General features: G+C 32.7%; 1 long non-coding RNA gene across 2 annotated transcripts; it reads right to left on the bottom strand.

Annotated features, from left to right (window-relative positions):
• Positions 1 to 1478: 1478 nt before the first annotated feature.
• On the bottom strand, positions 1479 to 20668 carry LOC113092977 (uncharacterized). Of its 2 annotated transcripts, none has more exons than XR_003287680.1 (5): positions 20627 to 20668; positions 5155 to 5214; positions 4997 to 5056; positions 3527 to 3734; positions 1479 to 1879 (listed from the first exon to the last, which is right to left on the bottom strand). It is a non-coding gene; the product is annotated as an uncharacterized LOC113092977 (long non-coding RNA). The 2 variants fall into 2 exon arrangements; XR_003287681.1 differs by having other exon boundaries at positions 3537 to 3734.
• Between the last annotated feature and the right edge of the window lie 3549 nt (positions 20669 to 24217).

Here is a 24217-nt window from a genome sequence, read left to right as displayed (position 1 = left end):
ATCTGTGAACACTGATTTATTCTGTTATATATGAATATGATGACCTCAAGTCATCACTGATTTATTATGTTTTATATGAATATGAAGACCTCAAGTCATCACCGATTTATTCTGTTATATATGAATATGATGACCTCAAGTCATCACTGATTTATTCTGTTATATATGAATATGAATATCTCAAGTCATCACTGATTTATTCTGTTATATATGAATATGATATTCTGTTATATATGAATATGATGACCTCAAGTCATCACTGATTTATTCTGTTATATATGAATATGAATATCTCAAGTCATCACTGATTTATTAGGTTATATATAAATATGATATTCTGTTATATATGAATATGATGACCTCAAGTCATCACTGATTTATTGTTATATATGAATATGATGACCTCAAGTCATCACTGATTTATTCTGTCACATATGAATATGAATATCTCAAGTCATCACTGATTTATTCTGTTATATATGAATATGAATATCTCAAGTCATCACTGATTTATTCTGTTATATATGAATATGATGACCTCAAGTCATCACTGATTTATTCTGTTATATATGAATATGAATATCTCAAGTCATCACTGATTTATTCTGTTATATATGAATATGAATATCTCAAGTCATCACTGATTTATTAGGTTATATATAAATATGATATTCTGTTATATATGAATATGATGACCTCAAGTCATCACTGATTTATTAGGTTATATATAAATATGATATTCTGTTATATATGAATATGATGACCTCAAGTCATCACTGATTTACTCTGTTACATATGAATATGACCTAAAGTCATCATATGAATGCTAATGTATTATTACTGTTTTAAATCTGTTTAGAAGAAGTTACATTAAGCATTGCATTGTTTTCTTGAGATTATCATGGATTTTAACTTTACATTATTGATGTTAAGTCTAATTGTTTTGGTCCCTTTGCTTTTTAGATTTCGACATCAGAGATGGAGGAATTCATAAAAACAACAGTCTACAAAGAGGAGTGCTTTAAAGGAAACAAAAAAGAGACCAATATAACAGTCCATGTTTTAGAAAAGGATTTAGATGCCTGTGCATTTATACAGCAAAGACTCACTACCATAAACACCTCCAAAGATGCCAACTTCAGGACTGTGAATTCTGCAAGTCTGCAAAATCAATAAAATTGATATTTCTTGTTTTCATGCAAACGGTCTGGAGCATGCACGCAACGAAGTCAACGTGCTAAAGGATGCAAAGCCTATGTTTCCTTTAAAAAGAGGACAGACTGGTTCAACAAACTGGTTATAATCGAAAGGCTTTACACCATTCATTCAGGACATGACCCATCAAGTTCTTCTGAGGGCCACTTAGAAAACATTAGTCAAGAGCTAGTCAAGCATATTCAAGATTGAATATCTCTTGGTGTTAAACCAGATACAATTCTCCTAAAATCACATGAGTGGTCAAAAGACCAGGGACAAGGTTTAAAAGAAATGTTTTATTCAAGTGCATATTTTGGACATTTTTATCAAACTTTGTATTTGTTATCTAATACAGCTGTTACCTTCAGTAATCCAACAAATATTTACTATAAAACAACTGACCACAAAAATTAAATTTTTTTATTTTGTATTTGTCAAAAATGAAATAAAAATCAAATTGTGATCAAGCAATCTGAACTTTCCTGTTTTCGTTTACAAATCTGAGCTGATAGCTTCCACATTAGTATATGTGTGCCCCTAATGGGTGCTTTTTTTCATACAGTCCTCTAAAAAAGAAAAGAAAAAATCAGCTGCTGTAGGCCCAAAGCGGTGAGTGGCCAAATCCAGCTCTGATTCAGGGCCAAGGTTTTGCACATTAATCTTCATTTGTTCAATGGTCCTCCTGCAAAACATTTTTTAAATGTTCATGTTACTTGAGCTGCTATCATCAGTTTTCTGTCACAAAAGACATTAAATATTTTGCTCTCTAGTTGATTAATTGACTTCTTGATACAGGGACTAGTTGACAGGCTAAAAAGGTTTGTACTATGGTAATACAAGAATAAAATGCACATTAGGCCAATTAAGTTTAACAAAGAACTAAAAAAAAAAAAAAAAACTGTGTGCAAAAAAAAAAAAACTTAAAGTCTGTAAGATTTTAATGCCAATAGAGGGTTTGTGCTAAACCCTTAGTAAATATGGCCCTTAAAACCAAGGAACTTTTGCCAGTGGTCTTACACTAAAACAACATTCAAGATGCCCAGTCTTTAAAATGTATTCAAATGTTCAGCAAAGCAGACATGAGTTTAAAAATCATTATTTTTCAAAAAGGATGTCAGGCTGAACACAATAATTAATTATTATTTTTTGGGAAAATAAATACTGATATACAGTGTCACATCTTAACTCACTCCAGGGGCCTGTTCTTCGTACGTCGCTAACTCAGTTAGCTGGATTTGAATGTTGACGATTTGGCGTGATCTTGGATCATTTGGTTCTTCGGAGCTCATCCCGGAGCTGCTGTCATAGTAACAGGTCCGTAAGCTCAAACCTGCTCGGGAGCAGCTTATTTCATGTAAACAGGAATAGATCGCTTCTTTTCAACCAGAACTGATACTCAAAATATGTCTGCTACCACCGATACTTTATTACAAGAGTATCGTACTGATCCAGGGACAAGAATTTAAAATAATAATCATTAAAAAAATTATTTAAAAATAATATACAAATGCTGTGTAGTCCATAGCAGCCTATAGACAGCCAGTTTTACTCACTGAAATATTTATTTGTCATAAAAGTATTACTTCATAATTGTATTAGAGTCTTACACACATGCTATACAGATAACAGAGTCGTGCATTATTTTGAGTGATGACTGCTCTTATAAGAGTGGCTTGATGGAGCTCAGGAGATGCAGATAACATGATATTGACCCTTAAGAAACTTTCATTAATGCTGTCACGTAACAAATTTGTCCAAATATAAAATGAAATGAATAGATCATTTCTACATTGAAATAAAAATGTAAAGACTGCACAACTATTATAAATTGTGAATCTAAATAATTGGGAAAAAAATTCTAATAAAATAAAAACATGTATCTATTATCGGTTTCATGTATCTATTATAACAGTTATGTAGTTTTGTTTGCTTGGCTGTTTCCTTATAATTTAAAATGACACCCGACGAAAAACTTTTATATGACGTCATTACATAGCCGTCTTGCTACCGGCCAATCGCTGCACTGCTGATCATGGTTTCGAGTATCCATACATATCCCCTTTTAAGCCAACACATGAACGTGCAATTATCTCAGATAACTCAATCCAGCGATACTAATCATACACAACAGGTGTGTTCGAAGAACCCAATTAGCCGGATCATGATTAGCACGATGATATCATCTTGGATGTGTCATTTGATCTCGGATGTAATAAGCGACGTACGAAGAACGGGCCCCTGGATGTTTTCCTCATAGAAAATAAATAAAGGTGCAGCCACCAATATATTATAAGAAATTATACCAAACAGAGGAAGAAAGAGAGCTTACACAGACACACTTAAAGTGTTGCTGGGATGTCCTCTTCAGGTATCCCAGAAAGTAGTTTGTCTTTTGGCACATGTTTGGTCAGTGCCATTCCAAACCCCTTGGCAAGGTCTTCCGCCTCTCCCTCTGTTAAAGTGCTGAATATCGTCACCTTTGTCTTTGCCTTTCTAGGCTGCTGCAGCACATTGGGTGGGACATCTTTTTTGCCAACCTATGTAGAAACAAGTACAGTGTCACAGATGCAAAGCATGTGAGCAGAGAGCTTTCTAAATATCACTCATGTATTCTATAAATAGCCATGAGAGGCAATGTGGCAAACTGTGTATGATTTGTGATCACTAATAATCCAAGATGATGCACCTTGCATTTAAAAAAAACAGTTATATTTATGCTTCTTATTAACTTGAAGCCCTTAAACTATTTTATTTGGCCACTACATCTTATAACTACTTTTGTGCTTTTATACGTAAATGTATGCAATAAAAACCCTTATTAACACCTTATTAACCCTTATTAAGGTTTACCTATGGCCTCCAACATGGATATAACCAAATTCTTTAAGGCAAGTCGTGCCACTCAGCCGCCATCTTGGCAATGCCTCTGGGCAGCTATTTCAGACTAACAAGACCAGGCTCCTATCTAAATGAATGGGCAAAGAGTCAGAACTGCACTTTCATTGGTCACCAGGACATAAAAACTGCATGTGAAATATGATAAAAATTGCTAAAAAAGTTTGATGACTTTGCCTCAAAATAAGGTTTAAAATGCCTTTTCCCCCACAGGTTATACATTTACTACGCATGCACAAGGGTTCCTGAACTATGCGCATACCTCAGTGGAACCAGGCGATAGGTTTAAATGTTTCCCGGCTTGACTGTTAAAAGCAGATGATTGGCTTTCCAGCGGGAGGGGTGGGACATGTGTATACAACCGCCATCTTTGCCGTTATGGGTTTTCCTTATATAGTTGTATTGAGGATTGAGGAAGTGGCATGTCTCTTATAAATTGTATCTGATATAACTTTCTCTTCTGTTCAAAAATATGTCAGAACCCATGTCAACATCACAGGTTTACAAAAGTGGGACAGTATGTGATTACTAGCTAACAACACTTGTTTCTAAACAAACAATACTTGTGTCTAACACATAAACAAACTAAACTCAGACACTCCTTTTCTGACATGATTTCGGATATGAAAAATGACAAATATCGACCGATATATCGGTCTTGACGATATATCGGTTGACCACTAGAGAAAATAACAACAAACAGACCATATATGAGAACTAGGGCCTTGTTTTGGCCTTCAATTTCTTGGCTTTAGAGTGCATAGTGTTTACAGTGATGTCATCAAATATGAATTGAAAACTTAGGGGGAAAATGTCTATCCCAGTTGAAGTGATTGTAATAGTGTAAATGAGGTTTAGCCAAAGTTCAGTTAGGTCAGTCAAATACAAGTATTTGAAAAGTTACCCTGTTGTAGTGCAGAGCCTTTATCAGATCCAGAGGGCTCGACTAACAGGTTTGGGTCAACTGCGTAAAACACAAGACATAAATGTGAGAGATAATCTAAATGAGACTTCATAACAACTGGTGCAAGAGATCCAACCAGTCAATAACAAAACAGTTACCTGAGTGTGCTGCAGTATCTGATGCAGACAAAAAGATTTGGGCCAATGGGTTGCTTTCATCTGTATAGAAAGTCATACACAAAATTTTGTAACATCATCTTCAACAAATGTGCTATTGACTAGTGCATAAAAACATCACTACACTCATAAAGACAACAAGATGAGTTCAGAACCTGTTTAAAGTGTTTAATGTTACTGGAATAAGTGAGTGAGCAAACTAGGGTGACCATATGCGCCGTTCACATGGGACACGTCCCAGCCCGGATTTTAATAATGCCTAAAATATCTAGGTTTTGGCTATTTGCACTGTGCAGGTTGATCATTGTGTAACATTCATGTTAGCTATAAAGAGCTTTCGAATCGCTTTCACGTGTTTGTTTGTTCGTTTGACTTGAAGCATTGTGGCGCACTTTTTTTTTTTTTTTTGATTTGTTTATTAATCAATTTATTTATTTTTTGCTTGCATGCACTTTGGTTTATAGATTTTTATTTATTTATTTTGATTGAATAAATATACATTTATTTATTCAACAGTGGCCTGTTAGAAATTCAGTGGCAAACTTAAACGAAGACAAACATTTATAAGAATAAAAATAAGATAGAGAGAAACATATCTGTCACTAAATACAGAATCTGACAATTATTGGCACCTTAATAAAACCATGTACAAGGGAAGATTATGTATGATAATAAGCTTAAATTTAATTCATTTAAAAAACATGCATGCAATGATGTACGCTTGAGTATGTGGATACCACGACACTGAATCGGTTTGCAAATTGTGTTTTGTGGTTTTGAGTAGGGGTGCTCCGATCACGATCGGCCGATCGTTAATGCGCATCTCGTCAGTAAAGCCGGTTCTCTAATCAGCTGTTAATTCCATCAGGTGCGTGATTTCACTAGGGATGTTCCGGTACTAGTACCGGTACCAAACTTATCCCCTTGGAGCGGGGACTTTGGAGTGAGTAGTGCATGTGCGTGCCATTAACTAGTCGTTAGGAATGAACTTTGCAAAAGGAGCGACATAATTTCCTCATTATCTTCAGCTGAGATGTTCCCGTGACAGCAGATTCACTGATGGACTTCGACATAAAAACAATATACATTTAATGTTTTAAAAAGTTTTAAATATATTCGTTTTTATATATTATATACACTGTAAAACCCGACATATAACTTAACTCAAACCGTTTGAGTTAACAGATTGCCTTGATTTAAACCATGTTTTTAAATCGATGCGATGTTTTTTAATCGCAAGTTTTAAGACTTTGCGATTAAGTAATTAATTGATTAACTAAGTGCTGATTGAGAATTAGTGATGAAAAGCTGCTGTTAACAAACAGAATCACTGAAGAAAAGAGAAACACAAGAACTACTACAACTGACTTCAGACACAGACTTAGATGAAATCAACTGAAATAAAATACATGAAATCTCTCAAGATCTGATTAAACAACCCCACAAACAGCATCACCAGCTCCACTTATTAATAACCAGACTGACTTTATTTCTGTCAGACGTCTACAGAAGATCTTATTGAGAATGAACTAAGGTTTAGATGTTGATTTATTGATTCATTTGAAGTAACCATGTTAGAGATCAGTGTTTGCTTTAGTTGAGCTCTTGACCCTTGACTTCTGTCTTTGTCTTTTCTCTGGCTGTTATAACCATGTGTTTCCAAAACATATTTGTTATAACTCATAAGCCCAGAAAAAAATATTAACAGTTATTGGTTGTTATGCAGCTTCCTGGTGATGATAACTGTCAATTATGGAGCTGGTTAGAGTCCAAAAACTGACAAGGTACCTGATGCATGATTAGTTTACTTCATTATAATGGAATATGTTAAAAGAGCCTGTGGTTTCATTGAAATCAGTTTACAAAATAATAATGAACACTTTGTGCACATTCATCGTTTTTCTATGGCAGTAATTAGTCACACACAGACATCAATAATCAGAATATGAACCTCAACAATGGTGACACACACACACACACACACACACAAAAAAAATAAAAAATAGCAATGCATGCTGGGCATTATTATAGTACAAAACTAATATATGGCTCTCAGCATGCTCTGCTGCATTTTATTGTAATTATGGTCACCATTGTTGAGGTTCATATGCTGATTATTGATGTCTGTGTGTGACTGTTATACACCGTAGAAGACCACACTGATTGAAAAGTCATTCAGATTAATTGCTAATCACAGAACCACTTTCTCTTAGAATCACTATTACTACAATCAATCAAATTACACAACACCTACTTCATCAGAGATTAGACTCCATACAGTTTAATAATTGATGATTATCACCACCAATATAAAGTATAACAACCTACACATAGGTACAGGTTAACACTTGATGGCATTTCTTCTAGGCTTTTGAGTTACAACAAATATGTTTTAGAAACACACGGTTATAACAGCCAGAGAAAAGACTAAGGCAGAAATCAAGGGTCAAGAGCCCAACTAAAGCAAACACTGATCTCTAACATGGTTACTTCAAATGAAACAATAAATCAACATCTAAACCTTAGTTCATTCTCAATAAAATCTTCTGTAGACGTCTGACAGAAATAAAGTCAGTCTGGTTATTAATAAGTGGAGCTGGTGATGCTGTTTGTGGGTTGTTTAATCAGATCTTGAGAGATTTCATGTATTTTATTTCAGTTGATTTCATCTAAGTCTGTGTCTGAAGTCAGTTGTAGTAGTTCTTGTGTTTCTCTTTTCTTCAGTGATTCTGTTTGTTAACAGCAGCTGTTCATCACAAATGCTCAATCAGCACTTAGTTAATCAATTAATTACTTAAATGCAAAGTTTTTAAACTTACATGGTTTAAATCAAGACAGTCTGTTTACTCAAACGGTTTGAGTTAAGTTTACTGGTCGTGTTTTACAGTGTAGCATATTTTTAAAACGTATTTAAATATTAAATGTATGCTTATTTGCAACGGTTATGCTAACAACAATAAAAATAAAATAAAAAAATAAACATTTATAACAGTAAAACAGCGACATCTGCTGACGGACACATGCTGCGCTGTCACAGGAACATCTCAGCTGAAGATAATGAGGAAATTATGTCGCTCCTTTAGCAAAGTGCTTTCCTAACGACTACTTAATGGCACGCACATGCCCCACTCACTCCAAAGTCCTCACTTCAAGGGGATAGGGATGATCACTTCCATTTGGAATTTGTCCAGACTAGTACCGGAACATCCCTAGATTTCACATAGAGCAGCTGTTACTACACAGAGCCGTTGTTAATAGAGAAGATGCGCAAATCCACTTCATTTTCAGGGTTTTTTGGCGCATCTTCTCTATTAACAACGGCTCTGTGTAGTAACAGCTGCTCTATGTGAAATCACGCACCTGATGGAATTAACAGCTGATTAGAGAACCGGCTTTACTGACGAGATGCGCATTAACGATCGGCCGATCGTGATCGGAGCACCCCTAGTTTTGAGGTCCCACTCTCCCTTTACTCCCCTTGAAGCTGCAAATGCACTGTAATCAACAAAAATCACAATTGAATTGAGGTCATCATATTCATATATAACAGAATAAATCAGTGATGACTTGAGATATTCATATTCATATATAACAGAGTAAATCAGTGATGACTTGAGATATTCATATTCATATATAACAGAATAAATCAGTGCTGACTTGAGGTCATCATATTCATATATAACAGAATAAATCAGTGATGACTTGAGGTCATCATATTCATATAAAACATAATAAATCAGTGATGACTTGAGGTCATCATATTCATATATAACAGAATAAATCAGTGATGACTTGAGATATTCATATTCATATATAACAGAATAAATCAGTGATGACTTGAGATATTCATATTCATATATAACAGAATAAATCAGTGATGACTTGAGGTCATCATATTCATATATAACAGAATATCATATTCATATATAACAGAATAAATCAGTGCTGACTTGAGGTCATCATATTCATATAAAACATAATAAATCAGTGATGACTTGAGGTCATCATATTCATATATAACAATAAATCAGTGATGACTTGAGATATTCATATTCATATATAACAGAGTAAATCGGTGATGACTTGAGGTCATCATATTCATATAAAACATAATAAATCAGTGATGACTTGAGATATTCATATTCATATATAACAGAATAAATCAGTGATGACTTGAGATATTCATATTCATATATAACAGAGTAAATCAGTGATGACTTGAGGTCATCATATTCATATAAAACATAATAAATCAGTGATGACTTGAGATATTCATATTCATATATAACAGAATAAATCAGTGCTGACTTGAGATATTCATATTCATATATAACAGAATAAATCAGTGATGACTTGAGATATTCATATTCATATATAACAATAAATCAGTGATGACTTGAGGTCATCATATTCATATATAACAGAATAAATCAGTGATGACTTGAGATATTCATATTCATATATAACATAATAAATCAGTGATGACTTGAGGTCATCATATTCATATGTAACAGAGTAAATCAGTGATGACTTGAGATATTCATATTCATATATAACAATAAATCAGTGATGACTTGAGGTCATCATATTCATATATAACAGAATAAATCAGTGCTGACTTGAGGTCATCATATTCATATATAACAGAATAAATCAGTGATGACTTGAGGTCATCATATTCATATAAAACATAATAAATCAGTGATGACTTGAGGTCATCATATTCATATATAACAGAATAAATCAGTGATGACTTGAGATATTCATATTCATATATAACAGAATAAATCAGTGATGACTTGAGATATTCATATTCATATATAACAGAATAAATCAGTGATGACTTGAGATATTCATATTCATATATAACAGAATAAATCAGTGATGACTTGAGGTCATCATATTCATATGTGACAGAATAAATCAGTGATGACTTGAGGTCATCATATTCATATGTGACAGAATAAATCAGTGATGACTTGAGGTCATCATATTCATATATAACAGAATAAATCAGCGATGATTTGAGGTCATCATATTCATATGTAACATAATAAATCAGTGATGACTTGAGATATTCATATTCATATATAACAGAATAAATCAGTGCTGACTTGAGGTCATCATATTCATATATAACAGAATAAATCAGTGATGACTTGAGATATTCATATTCATATATAACAATAAATCAGTGATGACTTGAGGTCATCATATTCATATATAACAGAATAAATCAGTGATGACTTGAGATATTCATATTCATATATAACAGAGTAAATCAGTGATGACTTGAGATATTCATATTCATATATAACAGAATAAATCAGTGCTGACTTGAGGTCATCATATTCATATATAACAGAATAAATCAGTGATGACTTGAGGTCATCATATTCATATAAAACATAATAAATCAGTGATGACTTGAGGTCATCATATTCATATATAACAGAATAAATCAGTGATGACTTGAGATATTCATATTCATATATAACAGAATAAATCAGTGATGACTTGAGATATTCATATTCATATATAACAGAATAAATCAGTGATGACTTGAGGTCATCATATTCATATATAACAGAATATCATATTCATATATAACAGAATAAATCAGTGCTGACTTGAGGTCATCATATTCATATAAAACATAATAAATCAGTGATGACTTGAGGTCATCATATTCATATATAACAATTAATCAGTGATGACTTGAGATATTCATATTCATATATAACAGAGTAAATCGGTGATGACTTGAGGTCATCATATTCATATAAAACATAATAAATCAGTGATGACTTGAGATATTCATATTCATATATAACAGAATAAATCAGTGATGACTTGAGATATTCATATTCATATATAACAGAATAAATCAGTGATGACTTGAGATATTCATATTCATATATAACAGAGTAAATCAGTGATGACTTGAGGTCATCATATTCATATAAAACATAATAAATCAGTGATGACTTGAGATATTCATATTCATATATAACAGAATAAATCAGTGCTGACTTGAGATATTCATATTCATATATAACAGAATAAATCAGTGATGACTTGAGATATTCATATTCATATATAACAATAAATCAGTGATGACTTGAGGTCATCATATTCATATATAACAGAATAAATCAGTGATGACTTGAAGATATTCATATTCATATATAACATAATAAATCAGTGATGACTTGAGGTCATCATATTCATATGTAACAGAGTAAATCAGTGATGACTTGAGATATTCATATTCATATATAACAATAAATCAGTGATGACTTGAGGTCATCATATTCATATATAACAGAATAAATCAGTGCTGACTTGAGGTCATCATATTCATATATAACAGAATAAATCAGTGATGACTTGAGGTCATCATATTCATATAAAACATAATAAATCAGTGATGACTTGAGGTCATCATATTCATATATAACAATAAATCAGTGATGACTTGAGATATTCATATTCATATATAACAGAGTAAATCGGTGATGACTTGAGGTCATCATATTCATATAAAACATAATAAATCAGTGATGACTTGAGATATTCATATTCATATATAACAGAATAAATCAGTGATGACTTGAGATATTCATATTCATATATAACAGAGTAAATCAGTGATGACTTGAGGTCATCATATTCATATAAAACATAATAAATCAGTGATGGACTTGAGATATTCATATTCATATATAACAGAATAAATCAGTGCTGACTTGAGATATTCATATTCATATATAACAGAATAAATCAGTGATGACTTGAGATATTCATATTCATATATAACAATAAATCAGTGATGACTTGAGGTCATCATATTCATATATAACAGAATAAATCAGTGATGACTTGAGATATTCATATTCATATATAACATAATAAATCAGTGATGACTTGAGGTCATCATATTCATATGTAACAGAGTAAATCAGTGATGACTTGAGATATTCATATTCATATATAACAATAAATCAGTGATGACTTGAGGTCATCATATTCATATATAACAGAATAAATCAGTGCTGACTTGAGGTCATCATATTCATATATAACAGAATAAATCAGTGATGACTTGAGGTCATCATATTCATATAAAACATAATAAATCAGTGATGACTTGAGGTCATCATATTCATATATAACAGAATAAATCAGTGATGACTTGAGATATTCATATTCATATATAACAGAATAAATCAGTGATGACTTGAGATATTCATATTCATATATAACAGAATAAATCAGTGATGACTTGAGATATTCATATTCATATATAACAGAATAAATCAGTGATGACTTGAGGTCATCATATTCATATGTGACAGAATAAATCAGTGATGACTTGAGGTCATCATATTCATATGTGACAGAATAAATCAGTGATGACTTGAGGTCATCATATTCATATATAACAGAATAAATCAGCGATGATTTGAGGTCATCATATTCATATGTAACATAATAAATCAGTGATGACTTGAGATATTCATATTCATATATAACAGAATAAATCAGTGCTGACTTGAGGTCATCATATTCATATATAACAGAATAAATCAGTGATGACTTGAGATATTCATATTCATATATAACAATAAATCAGTGATGACTTGAGGTCATCATATTCATATATAACAGAATAAATCAGTGATGACTTGAGATATTCATATTCATATATAACAGAGTAAATCAGTGATGACTTGAGATATTCATATTCATATATAACAGAATAAATCAGTGCTGACTTGAGGTCATCATATTCATATATAACAGAATAAATCAGTGATGACTTGAGGTCATCATATTCATATAAAACATAATAAATCAGTGATGACTTGAGGTCATCATATCATATATAACAGAATAAATCAGTGATGACTTGAGATATTCATATTCATATATAACAGAATAAATCAGTGATGACTTGAGATATTCATATTCATATATAACAGAATAAATCAGTGATGACTTGAGGTCATCATATTCATATATAACAGAATATCATATTCATATATAACAGAATAAATCAGTGCTGACTTGAGGTCATCATATTCATATAAAACATAATAAATCAGTGATGACTTGAGGTCATCATATTCATATATAACAATAAATCAGTGATGACTTGAGATATTCATATTCATATATAACAGAGTAAATCGGTGATGACTTGAGGTCATCATATTCATATAAAACATAATAAATCAGTGATGACTTGAGATATTCATATTCATATATACAGAATAAATCAGTGATGACTTGAGATATTCATATTCATATATAACAGAATAAATCAGTGATGACTTGAGATATTCATATTCATATATAACAGAGTAAATCAGTGATGACTTGAGGTCATCATATTCATATAAAACATAATAAATCAGTGATGACTTGAGATATTCATATTCATATATAACAGAATAAATCAGTGCTGACTTGAGATATTCATATTCATATATAACAGAATAAATCAGTGATGACTTGAGATATTCATATTCATATATAACAATAAATCAGTGATGACTTGAGGTCATCATATTCATATATAACAGAATAAATCAGTGATGACTTGAGATATTCATATTCATATATAACATAATAAATCAGTGATGACTTGAGGTCATCATATTCATATGTAACAGAGTAAATCAGTGATGACTTGAGATATTCATATTCATATATAACAATAAATCAGTGATGACTTGAGGTCATCATATTCATATATAACAGAATAAATCAGTGCTGACTTGAGGTCATCATATTCATATATAACAGAATAAATCAGTGATGACTTGAGGTCATCATATTCATATAAAACATAATAAATCAGTGATGACTTGAGGTCATCATATTCATATATAACAGAATAAATCAGTGATGACTTGAGATATTCATATTCATATATAACAGAATAAATCAGTGATGACTTGAGATATTCATATTCATATATAACAGAATAAATCAGTGATGACTTGAGATATTCATATTCATATATAACAGAATAAATCAGTGATGACTTGAGGTCATCATATTCATATGTGACAGAATAAATCAGTGATGACTTGAGGTCATCATATTCATATGTGACAGAATAAATCAGTGATGACTTGAGGTCATCATATTCATATATAACAGAATAAATCAGCGATGATTTGAGGTCATCATATTCATATGTAACATAATAAATCAGTGATGACTTGAGATATTCATATTCATATATAACAGAATAAATCAGTGCTGACTTGAGGTCATCATATTCATATATAACAGAATAAATCAGTGATGACTTGAGATATTCATATTCATATATAACAATAAATCAGTGATGACTTGAGGTCATCATATTCATATATAACAGAATAAATCAGTGATTACTTGAGGTCATCATATTCATATATAACAGAATAAATCAGTGATGACTTGAGATATTCATATTCATATATAACAGAATAAATCGGTGATGACTTGAGGTCATCATATTCATATATAACAGAATAAATCAGTGATGACTTGAGATATTCATATTCATATATAACAGAATAAATCAGTGATGACTTGAGGTCATCATATTCATATATAACAGAATAAATCAGTGATTACTTGAGGTCATCATATTCATATATAACAGAATAAATCAGTGATGACTTGAGATATTCATATTCATATATAACAGAATAAATCGGTGATGACTTGAGGTCATCATATTCATATATAACAGAATAAATCAGTTGATGACTTGAGATATTCATATTCATATATAACAGAATAAATCAGTGCTGACTTGAGGTCATCATATTCATATATAACAGAAATAAATCAGTGATGACTTGAGATATTCATATTCATATATAACAGAATAAATCAGTGATGACTTGAGATATTCATATTCATATATAACAGAATAAATCAGTGATGACTTGAGGTCATCATATTCATATAAAACATAATAAAATCAGTGATGACTTGAGATATTCATATTCATATATAACAGAATAAATCAGTGCTGACTTGAGATATTCATATTCATATATAACAGAATAAATCAGTGATGACTTGAGATATTCATATTCATATATAACAATAAATCAGTGATGACTTGAGGTCATCATATTCATATATAACAGAATAAATCAGTGATGACTTGAGGTCATCATATTAATATATAACAGAATAAATCAGTGATGACTTGAGATATTCATATTCATATATAACAATAAATCAGTGATGACTTGAGGTCATCATATTCATATATAACAGAATAAATCAGTGATGACTTGAGGTCATCATATTCATATATAACAGAATAAATCAGTGATGACTTGAGATATTCATATTCATATATAACAGAGTAAATCAGTGATGACTTGAGATATTCATATTCATATATAACAGAATAAATCAGCGATGACTTGAGGTCATCATATTCATATAAAACATAATAAATCAGTGATTACTTGAGATATTCATATTCATATATAACAATAAATCAGTGATGACTTGAGGTCATCATATTCATATATAACAGAATAAATCAGTGCTGACTTGAGGTCATCATATTCATATATAACAGAATAAATCAGTGATGACTTGAGGTCATCATATTCATATAAAACATAATAAATCAGTGATGACTTGAGGTCATCATATTCATATATAACAGAATAAATCAGTGATGACTTGAGATATTCATATTCATATATAACAGAATAAATCAGTGATGACTTGAGATATTCATATTCATATATAACAGAATAAATCAGTGATGACTTGAGATATTCATATTCATATATAACAGAATAAATCAGTGATGACTTGAGGTCATCATATTCATATGTAACATAATAAATCAGTGATGACTTGAGGTCATCATATTCATATGTGACAGAATAAATCAGTGATGACTTGAGGTCATCATATTCATATATAACAGAATAAATCAGCGATGATTTGAGGTCATCATATTCATATGTAACATAATAAATCAGTGATGACTTGAGATATTCATATTCATATATAACAGAATAAATCAGTGATGACTTGAGGTCATCATATTCATATATAACAGAATAAATCAGTGATGACTTGAGATATTCATATTCATATATAACAATAAATCAGTGATGACTTGAGGTCATCATATTCATATATAACAGAATAAATCAGTGATGACTTGAGGTCATCATATTCATATATAACAGAATAAATCGGTGATGACTTGAGGTCATCATATTCATATATAACAGAATAAATCGGTGATGACTTGAGGTCATCATATTCATATATAACAGAATAAATCAGTGATGACTTGAGATATTCATATTCATATATAACAGAATAAATCAGTGATGACTTGAGGTCATCATATTCATATATAACAGAATAAATCAGTGATGACTTGAGATATTCATATTCATATATAACAATAAATCAGTGATGACTTGAGGTCATCATATTCATATATAACAGAATAAATCAGTGATGACTTGAGATATTCATATTCATATATAACAGAATAAATCGGTGATGACTTGAGGTCATCATATTCATATATAACAGAATAAATCGGTGATGACTTGAGGTCATCATATTCATATATAACAGAATAAATCAGTGATGACTTGAGATATTCATATTCATATATAACAGAATAAATCAGTGATGACTTGAGGTCATCATATTCATATATAACAGAATATCATATTCATATATAACAGAATAAATCAGTGCTGACTTGAGGTCATCATATTCATATAAAACATAATAAATCAGTGATGACTTGAGGTCATCATATTCATATATAACAATAAATCAGTGATGACTTGAGATATTCATATTCATATATAACAGAGTAAATCGGTGATGACTTGAGATATTCATATTCATATATAACAGAATAAATCAGTGATGACTTGAGATATTCATATTCATATATAACAGAATAAATCGGTGATGACTTGAGGTCATCATATTCATATATAACAGAATAAATCAGTGATGACTTGAGATATTCATATTCATATATTAGGGCTGGGCGATATATCTAACGATATGATCATGCGCATCTAATCAGTAAAGCTGCTTCCGTGATCACCGCTAAAATCTCCATCACCTGCTTATAATTGGAGTGGCATTTAATAGACAGAGCCGTAGATCGCTGACAAGCCACGCCATATCGCGTTCATTATCACAGATGAATCGCCTTCGATAATGAACGCGATATGGCGTGGCTTGTCAGCGATCTACGGCTCTGTCTGTCAGAGGTGGGACTTTCAAGTCACAAGCAAGTCTTCAAGTCATATTCAAGTCCTCAAAGGGTTAAAGCTAAAGAGATAATTAAGTGACTAATTAAATGATGATTGTGCATTAGTGATGAACTTCTGCTGTTAACAATCAACATCACTGAAGTAAAGAGAAACACAAGAACTACAACTGAATTTAGCCACAGCCTTCAACTGAAAAAAAGTAAAAGAAAAAAAAAACCCTATGCCACCATAATTGTGGTCAAGGTTTGCTTTAAGTAGTGTCTTGACCCTTTTAATAATTCAAACCAATTTGATTCAAAACAATTGCAATATTGTTTTCCCAACAAACATGTATGCATTGCTGAGTCAAACCTTGCAGTAACAGATGATCTTATGCTTTTTTTGCTTATAACTCATGACGACTGAACATCATGAAATTTTGTTTATCTTTGGATAGTAGACTGACACTCAGCTATTACTGAACTGAAGTAAAAAAAAAAAAAAATCACAATGCTTCAATGTTGAAAGACACAAAAGGAGACAATCAGTTCAGGTTTTTAGACAAACACACTTATCACACGATCCTCAACAGTGGTGACAATTTTTCATACTGCAGTGCATGATGGGAGTTTTTACTAAGGTTTTACCCAGCATGCAACATTTTGTTGATTGTCACCACTGTTGAGAGTCATATGCTGGTTCTTGATGTCTGTCTGTGTCTACAGAGTATAGTTTTTCAAATTTTGTATGCACTTGTAAATTTAAAATTCACTTACTTTAATTTTTTTTTTTCCATAGTGTAGTTTTACTGGGTTGATTATGCTAAACTTAAATAGAGCTAATGTTAACTTGATTGTAATCTGACCACCTATCACATACAGATTAAGTTCTTCTCTCTGCTTTACAGCACCTCATACAATGCTACATAAAGAGATCTAATATGAAAGTCAAGGGTCAAGAGCCCCACTAAAGCACACGCTGATCTCCATTATGGTTGCATCACTTTAACCAATTAAACATCAACATCTGATCCTCTGTAATTCTCAAGAACAGCAGGTGTTCATCATTAATGCACAATCATCATTTAATTAGTCACTTAATCATCTCATTAACTTTAACCCTTTGAGGACTTGGATATGACTTGAAGACTTGCTTGTGACTTGAAAGTCCCACCTCTGCTGTCTATTAAATGCCACTCCAATTATGTGATGGCGATTTTAGCGGTGATCACAGAAGCAGCTTTACTGATTAGATGCGCATGATCATATTGTTAAATATATCGCCCAGCCCTATCATATATAACAGAATAAATCAGTGATGACTTGAGATATTCATATTCATATATAACAGAGTAAATCAGTGATGACTTGAGGTCATCATATTCATATAAAACATAATAAATCAGTGATGACTTGAGATATTCATATTCATATATAACAGAATAAATCAGTGCTGACTTGAGATATTCATATTCATATATAACAGAATAAATCAGTGATGACTTGAGATATTCATATTCATATATAACAATAAATCAGTGATGACTTGAGGTCATCATATTCATATATAACAGAATAAATCAGTGATGACTTGAGGTCATCATATTAATATATAACAGAATAAATCAGTGATGACTTGAGATATTCATATTCATATATAACAATAAATCAGTGATGACTTGAGGTCATCATATTCATATATAACAGAATAAATCAGTGCTGACTTGAGGTCATCATATTCATATATAACAGAATAAATCAGTGATGACTTGAGATATTCATATTCATATATAACAGAATAAATCAGTGATGACTTGAGATATTCATATTCATATATAACAGAATAAATCAGTGATGACTTGAGATATTCATATTCATATATAACAGAATAAATCAGTGATGACTTGAGGTCATCATATTCATATAAAACATAATAAATCAGTGATGACTTGAGGTCATCATATTCATATATAACAGAATAAATCAGTGATGACTTGAGATATTCATATTCATATATAACAGAGTAAATCAGTGGTGACTTGAGGTCATCATATTCATATTTGACAGAATAAATCAGTGATGATTTGAGGTCATCATATTCATATATAACAGAATAAATCAGCGATGATTTGAGGTCATCATATTCATATATAACAGAATAAATCAGTGATGACTTGAGGTCATCATATTTATATATAACAGAATAAATCAGTGCTGACTTGAGGTCATCATATTCATATGTAACAGAATAAATCAGTGATGACTTGAGATATTCATATTCATATATAACAGAATAAATCAGTGATGACTTGAGATATTCATATTCATATATAACAATAAATCAGTGATGACTTGAGGTCATCATATTCATATGTAACAGAATAAATCAGCGATGACTTGAGATATTCATATTCATATATAACAGAATAAATCAGCGATGATTTGAGGTCATCATATTCATATATAACAGAATAAATCAGTGATGACTTGAGGTCATCATATTCATATAAAACATAATAAATCAGTGATGACTTGAGGTCATCATATTCATATATAACAGAATAAATCGGTGATGACTTGAGGTCATCATATTCATATATAACAGAATAAATCAGTGTTCACAGATTATTACAGTAATAGATCAGTAATAAATCTCTTCTACATGGATCTCGCAGAAAATCGCAGTACAGTCTGATGGTGGACCGAGCTGAATGGTCCGTGCGGCGAGCAAACTAGCGCTTTATTGTTCCGCATTTCGGCCGTTTGTCTTTGAATGCAACTGGACACAACGAAACACAAATGGACAATGGCACAGTGATGTATATGCTAACGACAGAAATATTAGGAAAATTTGTGGTGGCGGCAGTCCGAGCGCTAAACCGGCAGAAAATAAGCTCGCAATACGGCCACTATTTAATCGCAGCCTTTTAATAGTTTGGCAAACTATAAAATATAAAATAAATGTAAAAACAACATTTATTAGAATGTTTTAACTGGAGCCAGAAAGTTAACAGTGAGGTACATCTGTCTGGACTAGTAGGAACGGCTATTTAGGCTAACTTTCCAATGATGTCAAAACTTTGGTGGTGAAAATAACACAAATCTAAAAACAAATATGTACTATCATTAATAAAATAATATAAATGTATAGGATAAAGGAAAAAGTTGTGGTCTTACCTTTTTACTTGCGATCTTCACTGGTATTTTGGCGGACTCTGCAGGGCGCAGCATAGTGATGACGTCATAAACGTCGATTGGCTGAGGCAGTTGTTGTCCCAGGGTCATCATAAAAAAATATTGGTCTCAGGACAACGAGGACTTGGCAAAATCAGGATGTGCTGCGCAGTAAACCCGGGTAGGAAAATCTGACAGGGTAGGATAAAATGTCCGGACACCGGCAGCCTCCTCCAATTTCCGGGTATTAGCGACAGCTGCCATCCGGTTTTATTGGCAGCCACTTCCTGCTGCCAGTGACAGCCACTTCCTGCTGACAGCTGCCGATTTTTCACTGAACCCCCTCTCATGAAACACACACTGCAGGAGTGTTTGCGCTCTGTGATGTCCATCTCGCTGTATTCTGGGTCCGAATTCAATATCAAACCATATGCAGACTATCCCGTCTCTTTGGTTTTAAATCTATATTTATTCACACCAGCTCTTGAAAACCTCCCGCGTAATCTACGCCCCTGTTTTTTATTATTTTTGTTAAAATATATCTGCCGACATTTGGACTGCTAACCAGGCCCGTCGTCAAGGGGGGGCATCGGGGGGCAGTGCCCCCCCAAATGACTTTTTGTGCCCCCCTAAACGTAACGCACAGAACAATTGACCAAACTTGTATTACAGTGCATTCACACCGCCGGCGTCGAGAGCGTCAAAGTGGCCGGAAGTCATTCATTTTCAATGTAAACCAGCGAGGAGCGGCGCGGCGCGACCCTATGGGCGCGACTTGGCCTTTGAGAGCGTCGAGCAGAGTTTAAATCAAGGCAACTTTATGTTAATGAGCTATGACGCGGTTGGGCAGCAACCAATCGGAACGTAGAAGTCAACCGCTTGAGAGGATTCCAGAGGACGCAGCTCCCATCACATTAGTTCCCAAGCAAAATAGAGGACAGGTTGATTATTGCTGTTTCGCGTTTGCAGTAATCTATGATGTGTCCCTGTTTGCGTACAGGGACATAAAACAATAATTAAAAGTGATACGTGGACCAAGGTGTCTGAGATCGTTCATTTTAAGTAAAGGATCTTAATATTTCGTCCATAACAATATTTAATGAGATCAGCTTATAACGTTAACCTCCGTGTGGTTAGTCTGCATAAGATCAACAAGTCTGTTTGCTTTGTTTCCACTTTAAATACGAAATAAGCATATGGTTTACGTCAGAACGTCTGAGCGCTCACGAATCTTTCTACAGCGTCGCGAGGAGAAAAGCAAGAGCGATTTTTGACGCTTCCGACGCCGCCGTTTGATTTTGAATGTCAAGATCATTACACTAATAACGATGTTTCAGCAGAACTTGGCTCACAGGAACAGTAATCACTACAACGGTAACACTAGAAATGCATAACACATTACCTTCAGAAATGATTCAGACGATTCATTATTCAACGCATTATTACACAGAACATAATTTTAAATATAATTATATTCATAAATGACTGTTAAAACATCCCAAAACAGCACCCAAACCTTGCAAAGACATACCTCATTAATTATTCAAATACAACAGCCAATGGCAAGTCTCCAGCAGCAGAACTTTCAATATGTTATTTTTGTGTTAGTAGTTTTATTAATTCAAATTACAATATGCAGTTTGTGTGTAAGTATATGTATATGTATATATAAATCATGCAATTCATTTAGTAAGCATACAGTATTGTTTATACGCAATTCCTTTGCGCAGCTGAGCTGCGCGTTGCATGCGATCTCAGAATAAATTTTTGGCGGTTTTGGAAATGTTAAGAGACAATAAACAGAGACGTTGATATCAAACAGTGAAGTATTTTATTTGAATAATTGAACAAAACAAGACTATTGTGGTCTATTTTAGTTATAGCCTAATATGGGTTTATGTTATGGTCTGTCTCAGATCATTAAAAAAAGTGTGCCCCCCTATGAAAATTAAATGCCCCCCCATTTGGTTTGTTCTGGCGACGGCCCTGCTGCTAACCAATCAGCAAACAGCAGCTGACTGTGAGTCTATGATATAAACAGAAATGTTTTGATTGCACATTTCTAGCTAGCAAATTGTCGCAGAGCTCCTTTCTTTTTTTTTTTTTTTTTTTGCAAAAAACCTTGGCTTGATGAACAGCCGGGCACAAGGCCTAACGTTAAACCTGATGAGGATGTTTCTCCCTCCCCGGGCCCAACATCAATAGTGTTGCCAAATAGGAAATGTCCAAGTATCATACCAGAAGTTCAAAATTATTGTATTTGGAAGAAAATTATTACATTTAACAATTAACTACATTTTGACACGACCTGCAAATTACCACTAGGAGTATGGTTGGACAGAAGCAGTGCGACAAAAATACTATCCCATAATTTTTCACAGTAATCTGACAATAAATGTGGCACACCCAGATTTTCATATGCACACCCAGAGTCTCTTTTCTGGCTACGCTACTGATTCAAATAGTCATCAACAGCCATTAGTTCGGTAAAATTGAGCATCAGAATGGACAAATTTGTTTTTAAGGGAGAAAAAAAAAAATGTTGAAAATGCCAGCAAATGAACACAGAGGAAAAATAATGGTCGCAGTATCAGTAGTGAAGGAGAGTGCTGGATTTTCGGTTTGCCTCGCAACTAGGGGTGCTCCGATCACGATCGGCCGATCGTTAATGCGCATCTCGTCAGTAAAGCCGGTTCTCTAATCAGCTGTTAATTCCATCAGGTGCGTGATTTCACATAGAGCCGCTGTTACTACACAGAGCCGTTGTTAATAGAGAAGATGCGCCAAAAAACCCTGAAAATGAAGTGGATTTGCGCATCTTCTCTATTAACAACGGCTCTGTGTAGTAACAGCTGCTCTATGTGAAATCTAGGGATGTTCCGGTACTAGTCTGGACAAATTCCAAATGGAAGTGATCATCCCTATCCCCTTGAAGTGAGGACTTTGGAGGGAGTGGGGCATGTGCGTGCCATTAAGTAGTCGTTAGGAATGCACTTTGCTAAAGGAGCGACATAATTTCCTCATTATCTTCAGCTGAGATGTTCCCGTGACAGCGCAGCATGTGTCCGTCAGCAGATGTCGCTGTTTTACTGTTATAAATGTTTATTTTTTTATTTTATTTTTATTGTTGTTAGCATAACCGTTGCAAATAAGCATACATTTAATATTTAAATATGTTTTAAAAATATGCTACACTGTAAAACCCGACCAGTAAACTTAACTCAAACCGTTGAAGTAAACAGATTGTCTTGATTTAAACCATGTAAGTTTAAAAACTTTGCATTCAAGTAATTAAGTGATTAACTAAGTGCTGATTGAGAATTAGTGATGAACAGCTGCTGTTAACAAACAGAATCACTGAAGAAAAGAGAAACACAAGAACTACTACAACTGACTTCAGACACAGCCTTAGATGAAATCAACTGAAATAAAATACATGAAATCTCTCAAGATCTGATTAAACAACCCCACAAACAGCATCACCAGCTCCACTTATTAATAACCAGACTGACTTTATTTCTGTCAGACGTCTACAGAAGATCTTATTGAGAATGAACTAAGGTTTAGATGTTGATTTATTGTTTCATTTGAAGT

This window comes from Carassius auratus, unplaced genomic scaffold (assembly GCF_003368295.1).
Source record: "Carassius auratus strain Wakin unplaced genomic scaffold, ASM336829v1 scaf_tig00214796, whole genome shotgun sequence".
In the NCBI taxonomy this organism is placed as follows: domain Eukaryota; kingdom Metazoa; phylum Chordata; class Actinopteri; order Cypriniformes; family Cyprinidae; genus Carassius; species Carassius auratus.
The sequence above is the reverse complement of the archived record's forward strand: the minus strand, read 5'-3'. Positions and strand labels throughout refer to the sequence as shown.